The 10,788-nt window shown below is 41.2% G+C and overlaps 1 pseudogene; it reads left to right on the plus strand.

Annotated features, from left to right (window-relative positions):
* The first annotated feature begins 9,782 nt into the window (after positions 1-9,782).
* On the plus strand, positions 9,783-10,299 carry LOC117705709 (large ribosomal subunit protein eL6 pseudogene; annotated as a pseudogene).
* The last annotated feature ends 489 nt before the right edge of the window (positions 10,300-10,788 follow it).

Raw genomic sequence — 10,788 nt, forward strand, 5'->3', positions numbered from 1 at the left:
AGTTTGGAGGTTACACATGGAGTTTCAGCAAGGCTAATTGGTAAGCCTCTTTCTCCTTCCATTTCTGATTCTGTCTACCAAATTGAGTAACTGGAGCTGTTGCTGTTAGAATGGTCTTGGAACAGGCACTGATAAATAGTCTCTACACTGGAGTAGGTAGACAGACTGAGACTCTTGGCTTCTGTTTCTGTGACTACTTGAATCTATGTGTAGTTTTGTTTGTAAATCTGCCATCTTAGAAGGGGTAAAAGAGAAGCAAATACTGCCTGTCCCTCTCAACCAGTTGGTGTCTAGCTTCTGAGAGCAGCAGGAGCCCTCACTGCCAGCCCAGGGCTGGAAGCTGCTCAGATAACTGTTTGCTTAGGCTAACAGTATTCTTTAAAAAATCACACTCTGAGTAAATAAGGGGCAAGCATTTACAGGCATTAAAACTCAAATATTCAGCTTCCTTTGCAGGTTGACTACAATTTAACTTCCTGAAATTGAAGAGTCATATCTTTCAACACATGGATCATCAGTCCCTTGTGTCAAAAGAACAATTTTAATAAGGCAACTTTGAAATAATTAGATTAAAAAAAAAAAAAAACAAAAACACCAGCCTGTTCTCCCCCATGAGGCAGAATATGCCTTTCTTAGTGCATTAAACTGGATGCATGGTAAGCCAGGATCCTGAAAGAATGAATGAACATGAACAAGATTTACCTAAGAGCTACCCAAATAGAAAAAGATGTGGGCACTGACTTGCTTCGAGGGAACGAGGCTGAACCAAACATCTGTTCAGCTTTCTCCTCCTCCCTCACCCCTCCCCAGTGGTTAATGATATCTGAAGCGCTTAAGCCTTGCACATTCCTTCACTAATTAAATTCCTGCAAAGCTGTCTCATGAATCAGGTGCTTTGTGGAGCAAGAATACAGACCCTGCTTTTGTGAGGCCAGTGGCTGCCTAGGCTCAGGTAGGAGTGCAGTGTGCACACCGGGCTTGCTCAGAGGCTCTGCAAAGAGCCTTCAAGAGTCTCCTTTCTTTAAAGATCTTCTGTAGCTTTTTACTGCCTGCCCCGTTAAGATTCAATCAGGGAGTCAAGTTGTGTAAGTAAAGATGGAAATGTGAAAACTAACAAACAAAATTTAAGAATATGGAAATGCTTTTTCTTGGTTGGACAAGATAGTTGAGTCACTCAGCAGGAAATTAAGGGAAGAAACTGCTTTTCCCAGAACAGAAGTCTCCTCTCATTCAGCCATTTCATTCTTTCATTCAACACCTAAGGCTGCATGAATGTTCCGTGTGCTCCTCGCTACTATGGACTCTCACTAGACTCGATCTCTGTCCTCATGGACCGTTCCTTCTGCATCTGAAACCTCAGAATCCTTAAGTTCACACTGGGATAATCCGTGTGGCTCCTCCACGGGTCAGAGGTGAGATGGCCATTGGCACAGCAAATGAGTTGTGGTAAGAAGTTTCCAAGTGACGGTTGCCTTTTCTAGGAAGACAGTGTATGGGATGCAGAGGGTTGCCTCAGTTGAGAGCAATCATGAAATGCCTATTGTGCACTGTAGAAAAGGATGCCCAAAGCCACCTCTGGTTAACGTCCTCCATGCAGCAGCATCAGTACCAGGCACTTCACATGGATCCCCTGAATCTGTAACAACTTGAGATGGTGATTTTCCCCCACTGTGCGGCTGAAGAACTTAATGTGTAGGGAGACTGAATATCTGAGCTTGTGGGTACAGGGAATTTAAAACCTCTTCTATTTTTCCTTTTTCTTTTCTTTCTTTTAAAAAAAAAAATTACCCTAACTGGAGGCACAATTGTGGTCTGGAACAGATGCATCACAACACAGAATAAAGCAGTAGATAGTCACCAGGCATCACAGGGCAAAAGAGCTCAGAGAAGGTAAAACACCCAGACCAAGGTGGCTTTGTGGTTTTCAGCAGAGAGACACCATTAGGGACCAACATAAATTCTGGGCCTGATAGAAAAAAAAAAAAAGAAAAAGAAAAACAGGAAGGAGACAAGAAATCGTTCCAGTTTAAGTAAAACTGGATACACAAAGACAAAAAGGCATAAATAAGTAGCAACTGTGACCCAAAACTCCATCCCTCCCAGGCACCTGTTCTTTCTTCACAGGGAAAACACACTATAGACTGACCCAGAGCACACACCCTTGAACATTCATATAACCTGGTGTCTGCCTGGTCTCAATCTTCCTTCTTCCTGCCACCATGCAGTGTGTGGGCCCACACTCTCACCTGTGTTCTAGAGCCACTAAGGAAGGAACATTGCCTGTGGGCACATGTTCATGACAGCTGGTCTGAAAGAGCAATGGTCCGGCCCAAACCTGCCGAGCAGAACTGCCTGCAAGTCGTGTGTTCTTTGTATCTTCAAATACAAATCTCCTCCCTACTGGCCCTTGTCTACACAGTCAGTGTAAACTGAGCCTTTAGGACTTAGTTTAATGGTACAAACAGGTTAGGATTCAGGAGGAGCACACTGATAACTCGGGGTAGATGGACTTACAGTCTTTCCCTTAAGGGGAATCCCAAAGCTGATGGCTCAGATTTATATTGAGAACACCATGATCTTTGATAGCTTATATCCCTTATACATACGCTCCTGCGGTCATCCCTAGTCCCTACCCTCGGGTCACCTAATGTTCCAAAATGGCTACTAAGAGACAAAAATGAGAGAAAGGAAAAGAAGTCCCACGAGATATATGTGTAATGTTCTTTGTATTAAGGAGAAAGGATCCTAGCCAAGTCATCACAGTATCCCATTTTACATCAGTGGCCACAGCATAGTCACCTGTTATTAGGGCATGTGAAAAATGTAATCTGTCGAGGGCGTTTATTACATACTGTTTTAGTTTCATTTCCTGCTGCTGTGATAGAATAGTCTAACAAAAGCCACTTCAGAGGGACAGGGTTTATGTGGCTCACAATTCAAGGTTGTAGTCCATTCGGAGAAGACAAGGCAGCTGGAACTTGAAGCAGTTAGTAATGTTATATCCACAGTCAAGAGCAAAGAGCAGTGAATGAATGCCTGTATGCTTGCTAGTGTTTGGCTCCCTCTCTCTATGCTTTATACAGTCCTGGATCCTCTGCCTGGGTAATGGTCCCCTGCCCACAGTCAAGATGGGTTCTACCACAAAAGTTAATGTAATCAAGATAGTTCTCCACAGGACAGTCTAACCTAGACAACCTCTCATTGAGACTCCCTTCCCAGGAGATTCTACAATGTGTCAGGCTGACTATTAAAGTTAACCACCACACACCGGCTACAAATAGGGATTGTGTTAATATGGTTGGATATGGATATCAGATAGATAATTGGCAGTCTGTGTAAGGTTTAATTTCTCTTGTAAACCATCTTCAGTCACTTTCTTCTTGTCTTCGTAGCTGCCCGTACCACGGCTATATCTGTATTCCTGTTATGTTCCAGATATATCTAAGAAGTAATGCATACTACATCAAGGTGCAGTCTTCCTAGTTTCCTGCAGACTCCGGGCAGTATCTCAGGGCAGACCTCCCTCGTCTTCACCCTACTTGAATCCCCAGCAGAGGGTCTCAGGTAATTAGTCCCTAAGGAATCATCACATTACTGAACATCTATGAACATCTCCAGGGGCTGAATTTTCTACAAAATGCCTCCCCTACCTTTTTTTTTTTTTTTTTTTTTTTTTTTTTTTTTAAAGCATTGGCATTTTCACAGAGGAAACACTAAAAATATCCAGGAGGTTATTTCAAAGTACTACAAGCTACCACTGTGATTGGTGCCAGTTTTGGGAGAAGGAGCATGTGACTTCAACACCAAACCAAAAATAAGTTTAAAATGCTGATTTCAATTCCCACCAAATGGGTCATCTCCTGTAGTTACTAGGGAACTAACTGTCCAGACTATAGTGGTTGGCACGGGTATTTAGACCAGGCAGTAGCAATTTAAAAGTCCATAACATGAATGTCAGCCAATCTCCTTTTAAATTATACTTCCACTGTTTTACGAATGTAAGATGGCTGTTAAGAACAAGATGGAGACATGCTCACAGCTCCACTGAAGTTGCATTTTAATTATACTTACGAGTCTGTCTCTCGCTGCTTTTTTGAGGAGGCAAGAAATAAAAAGAGAACATTTCAAATGAAATATTAAAGGCCAACACCAGAGGAAATCATACTAATGTGACATAAAACCTTTTATGAATTATAAGATTGGATGTCGCATGATACTGCGTAACATCGGTGACTTCATTCTTCTTCTTTGTGTCTTTTGTGAACACTTTCTTTCTTAACCATGTTTCCTGACATTATAACTCAGGCCCTTGGATGTACTTCCAACGTCTACACATTAAACACTCCCCACAGCCATCTTTGCCTTGTTCTCTCAGATGCTCTGTCCTTTCCACCTTTCACTGGCTTATACCAAGTCTTAGCTTCTTAGACATCTGAGCTAAAGTTTCCTCATCATAACCACCTTTCAAGTCCCATCTACCATTTCCTCCTGTCCCCCAGGGCCTTTTCCCCCCTCTCTGGTCACCACATGGGCTGAGTGTTTGTTGATTAACAGATTTGGGGCTCACATGCCCATTAGATTCTGTAGACATAAATTTATGATTCACAAAAATTCAAGGTCTCAGGAAATCTTTCTTTTGAAGTCAGGAGAAATAACTGCATTTAATAATAATAAATGGGTAACATATTTCATCTTGATTAGATTGAGTGCTACACCAAGTCATAAAATATCATTCTTAATAGTTTTTCAATAAAGGAATAAGCCCATGAAGATAAAGTTCCCTGAGGCCCCAAAAGTCATGCCGATACTCAATACTAACTTTTCAAAATATAAGTAAATAAAAGTATAAATGTGTAAAAAAAAAAAAAAAAGTTACCTGTAGTGCTTACTTTAAATGTGTGTTTTTCTTAAATATTCTCCATTTCTAAGTTTATTCTTTTGGTCCAAGGTTGATCAGTAGTCCGTGGGGTATGAAGGCTTCTTCCTGGGTTTGATAAATTGATGGATCTGGACTGTGACATGCTACTGTGCTATTTTGTTCACATAGTAGCCTCTTTGATGGCTCATTAAAAGGTAGAAGAGAGAGACTTCTCATGATTTCTATAAAATACACACCACATTCCCTCTGCTATGCTTAAAGACATAAAGTTCTCTTTCCAGTCCCTAAAATTCAAATTTCTGTGTGTCAGGGCCAAACGGAATGTGTGTTAGCCGGCTCCTGGGTAAACATAGAAATGTAATTTTTCTCTTAAAATCAGTCTGATTTACTCCTTGGTCTGTGTGTGTGATGCCTGTTTGAGCATTTACCCATTAGGACTGGAACTTGGCTGGAAGCACTGGTAAGTGCTTTTCTTGGGGCTTTAAGTCTTATGATTTGAGAGTCTACAACATTCAGAACCTGTCTAGATAGTTTTCCTTCTGGGTAATTTATGCTAATTTGAGCTGGAAATTAAAAGAATTATAACTATAGTTTTTTTTTTTTTCTATTGTGGGGGAAAAAGGAGGGGGCACCAAATAGTCTCTAAAAAGCTGACATTATCTTGCAATTAGGAGTCTCATTTTTTAAAACATAAACATAATTACTGCTTACCCAAATAAAGTTGAGAAGATGAATCAAGTTTTCTTTGTACTACAAATTATAGTCAGCGCCATCAACTGCTGCTTCATCCTAATTATTTTTCCTTCACAAGTATTGCCTGGCCTTTTCTAACATAGTAACCAACTGACATAGGTGTTTAGGCTAGGTAATGAAGCTTTCTACATGGTCAGCTTTGGGCCTTCATAAGTGCTCTGTGACTATTTTTCTGTCCATGGGGATTTAAGTGGTTCTGAGATGTATGTAGCTTTTGGGTGGTGAATGTCTACCAACTCCAACTAGAGCAAAGTGTGCCTTTCTTTTCTTGAAGGACAAACATCTGATTCCATGACTACCCTGCCCTTCCTATTTAGTTAAATAGAAAGCTCCTGCTCCTCAGTGAGGGATCTTGTTAGCTTGGTCGGGTTCTTGTTAAGAGTCTCACTTCTGCCCTCTCCGTTGGCTTCATTTTGCCCCTACAGCTGGAAAGAACACCTCTGCAACCTCCTCCCCAAATGCACTTCCCAAGTATGGAGGTACAAGACAAGTTAGGCTTTAGGTTCTTTTACACAAACCAACCTCAATTCCTAACAGGACACACTTTCTGTCCTTAAACATATGGCAGGGTTTATCTGTACAGTGGAATTGAAAAGCAAGTGTTACTGGTAAGGACACGGATGAGTCTCAAGAGCATTCTACTATGTGAAAGAAGCCACATATTTCCATTACCCGAAGAGGCAAAGCTGTAGACGCAGCAAGCAGTTGTGGCCATGGGTTGATGAGTTGATGGCCGTGGGATGATGTAACGGAATTAGATAGTGGTGAGGGTTGTATAACATGGTGCATATACTAAATATCCTAAACATACCATTTACATGATGAACTGTGTATTTTAACACATGTATGCAAATGCTAAAATGGTTCTATGAAGGTTCTTCATTTTTGTATGCCCTCTCTCTAAGTGTGCTAACCAAGAAGATAGACTTCTAAAGGCCTGACTGGATAGTACAGTATGATAGTATCTCAAGGAGTATGGACAAAGGTCAAAGGTAGAATATATCAGAAAGGATGAGAAGCTGATATCCAATCATTCATTTATTCATTCATTAATTCATTCAGCATTTGCTCAGCATATACTGGGTGATAAATTCTATGGTAGGGGCTGGAATAGAACTCTTCCAACATTTCAGAAGTGTTCCGAATTCCAAAAAGCATGAAGTCTTTTTCATGACTTACTAGGAGTGCACAGTCAACTTAATCTTTGATTTCCATCTGACAAATAAAAGAGGAGTGAGAGTATTACTTCACCATAGTTACCCTTTCTAGCCCACAGAGTTACTATGAGAGTTAAAGATGACCATGAAGCCATGGTTTATATTTTATAGAGCATTGTAGAAACTATTAGGCAATATTACTGTATTATTCTAGCTTAATGCTGATTTTTTTTTATAGCAGCACTACATGTTTAGCTAGTTATGAGACTGGCATTGCTGTCTATAATAATTATTGGTGAAAGAGAGTGATTGGCTTTCTACTATAAATACAGAGTATGACCACTGTAAAAAAATATAACATCTACAAAAGTATATTTGAATCAACGTATTGTCCCTCAGATGTCACTGTTACCATTGTAGTATATGGTCCTAGGTGGCAATAATTATTAGATTAAGTGCAAGAATACTGCTTGGGACAGGCTTTATTGTTAATTATCCACATAACCTTGGGGCTAATATCACATCTATGTCTGAATTTCTTATTTGTGAAATTAAGGAGATAACAAAAGCTACTTCATGGTTCTGAGGATTAAATAAGATATTTGACATATAGCATTTGACAAGTTACTAATAGGTATTATTAACGGTAAACATATATGATAATTATATACATATACACTAGCTGTATGCACTCATAATATGCGCAGTTGGACCCTAATAGATGCAATATATGTATTTATGGTATTTACATATATACTAATTAAATATGTGCATATACCTATAGTCATAAACATACTTGCCACAAGTATGTCTAGATCAATGCATACAGAGACACAACACTTTTGCTTGTTTTCTACTAATGAGGCAGCAATAAACACATCTGTCTTATTGGTGCCTTAGCTCAGGTAGTAATAACTCACATGAGACTCCCAAGTGTATCACAGGGAAACTTATTCGAAGTGAAAACATTTGTTCAACTACTTCAAAGAGTGAAAGCCTTTACATTCCTCACATGAAAGTTTTCCGACTTGTGGCGTTTGTCATTATTTGCCTTACAGGAGTACGGGACGGCTCATACTTTGAGAGATACCTTCCTTCCCTTCTCCAGGAAACTGCTCTTGTTCATTAACTCTTTGAAATTTATAAAAGATGACCTCTTGAGGGTAGGGTGTGAAAGAACAGACACAACCATTCAAAGACGCATCATAGGGAACCAATCAGGAGTGGAGAGAGGCAAAAGGGGAGGGTCCAGAAACCGTGGCAGAAAGGAGCAGATCTGATCCAGAGACTGATGAAGGCGACATAAGACAACTTTCCAGGAACAGATTGACCATGTACACTTACAGACCCCAGTCGCTGATGTTCTAAGTTAGGTGTGTGGTGACAAAGTGTGTGTCACATCTTTTACTCCTAAATGTCAATGGGGTCACTTGTTCCCCACTGAGTAGATTTAGGCCACATCAAGGAAAGAGACTGTGATTTGCATTCGGGCTGCCAGATAGTAAAGGAAACAGGATACTCGTGGAAAATGAGATAGGAGATTAAAACATGCAGATTAATCCAAGCTTAGCCAACACTCCTCTCTACGAGCTCCTGGAGTGGATTGAATAGTGTTCTCCCAATCTCATTTCACCTAGAACTGCCAAGCCTGGCCTTCCTTAGGATAAGATCTTTATGTAAATTATATTTGTGGCTAAGATGTAAATATAACTAAGGGTTTCAGATGACATCCTCTTGGGTTTAGGGTAACATAAATGCAGTGACTGGTGTCCTTGTGAGAAAGGAAGAGGCCCCAAGAAGATGAAGACAGAATCAGGAAATATGACACTGTACGCCGGGGGATGCCTAGTATTCAAAACCATGGGATGCAAAGTTGGATTCTTGCAGAGGGAGTCTGACCCCATTAATTTGGAGTTCAGATTTCTGGACTCTGAAGCTGCAGGACCACAAAGCATTTTTGTTGTTTTAAGGTGCCCGGCTTTTTAAATCTTTGTTCTTGTAAGCCCTGTCAACTAAATAACAGTGCTTAGAACACCAGAATCTTAGGTGGGCATCACAATCCCCACTGAACAGAGATGACTTAAAGGGGAATCTGAATTAATTTAATTTTGAAATGATGTGGTGACCTTAGCTTTCCAAAAAGGTCACTTTATGCAAATCCAGGAGAATTGCCTTTTAACCGCAAACCTCACAATGAGTTGTCCAATCATCTTCAACAAAATGCACCTTGACATTTGTTGATCCTGTGGGGGTGTAGGGGGTGTTTTGTTTGCATTTTTGTTCCTTGTCTCCTCTGTGTAGCCTCAGCTCTGGCCCATCTCATCATATACTTTCTGTAAGTTAGATTTATTTTTCATTTTAAATTATGTGTAGGTGTGTGTATGTGTAAAGGTGTGTGTGTGTGTCAGCATATGGTTTTGTGCACTTCAGTATAGATGTTCAAGAAGGCTAAAGGTGTGAATACTCTGTGAGCTGCCTGACCTGGATACTGGGAACCAAACCCTGGTCCTTTGGAAGATCAGCAAATTCTCTTAAATATTGAGCCGTCTCTCCAGCACCTCCCTAAAAATTTATGTATGTGATTGCTTATAGAACAGAAGCTGAGGTCTTAGTTCTCTTTCCCATCTTGCAAGATTGAGGCTGAAAAAGCCAAAATGTCTGATACAAAGAAAAAGAAATCTGCAGCCAAGAAGGCTGGCAGTTCTGATGTTGCCCCTGGTACCCCAGCCACTGGCACAGCCAAAAGGGGTGACCCTGAGGTTAAAAGGCCCAAGAAAGGGAAGCCCCATTGCAGCCAAAACCCTGTCCCAGTTAGAGGAATTGGCAGGTACTCCTGATCTGCTATGTATTCCAGAAAGGCCTTGTACAAAAGGAAATATTCATTTGCCAAGTCCAAGGCTGAAAAGAAGAAAAAGGAGAAAGTCCTTGCAACGGTCACAAAAACAGTTGGTGGAGACAAGAGCGGTGGTACCTGGGTGGCAAAGTTTCCAAAAATGCCTTGGTATTATCCTACCGATGATGTATAATGTGCCTCGGAAGCTGCTGAGCCGTGGCCAAAAGCCCTCAAGTCGGCATGTGAGAAGGCTACATGCTAGCACCAACCCTGGGACTGTCCTGATGATCCTCAACGGGCCCACAGGCCCAAGAGAGTGTTTTTTCTGAAGCAGTTGGGCAGCGGCTTGCTACTTGTGACTGGACCTCTTGCCCTCTACTGAGTTCCTCTGTGCAGAACATACCAGAAGTTTGTCATCACCACCTTTACCAAAGTTGATATCAGCAAAATCCCCAAACACCTGACTGACGCTGACTTCAAGAAGAAGCAGCTGCACAAGCCCAGGCACCAGGAGGGCAAGATCTTATACAAGGTTACAGAGCAGCGCAAGGTTGATCAGAAAATTGAAGACTCACAGATTTTGCCAAATATCAAAAGCTGTGCCTCAGCTCCAGGGCTACATGTGGACTCAGTTCTCCCTGACAAACTGGATGTATTCTCACAAACTGGTGTTCTAAATTGCTAACAACCCAACTGAACAGCTTCAGACATTAAAAAAAAATAAATGTATGTATCTGATGTGTATGTGTGTTTTGTCTGCATGTATGTCTGTGTACCGCTTGTGTGGCTGGTGACCGTGAAGTCCAGAAGAGGTTGTCATATCCTCTGGAGCTGGAGTTATAGAAGGTTGTGAGCTGCTGTGTAGGTGCTGGAACTTAAACCTGGGATCTCTGGAAGAGCAATCAATGGTCTTAACTGCTGCGTCAGCTCTCCCGCTCCACATCTTGCATTTTAAACTTCAAATAAATAACACCATATTGAACTCTGGAAACGACATCCTTGCTTGATTCTCTTGCCTTTAAAAATTCCCCTCTCTCTGTACTCTCTTTCCTACTGTTGGTGAAGCTTACCCTGTAAAAACCTACTCACTCTTCCACACCTGCCTTCAACTTCTCCAGTCAGACTTCTCCCATGCACCCAATGCTTGTGTGGTATGGTAGTGGTGG

This window comes from Arvicanthis niloticus, chromosome 3 (genome assembly GCF_011762505.2).
Source record: "Arvicanthis niloticus isolate mArvNil1 chromosome 3, mArvNil1.pat.X, whole genome shotgun sequence".
Lineage (NCBI taxonomy): Eukaryota > Metazoa > Chordata > Mammalia > Rodentia > Muridae > Arvicanthis > Arvicanthis niloticus.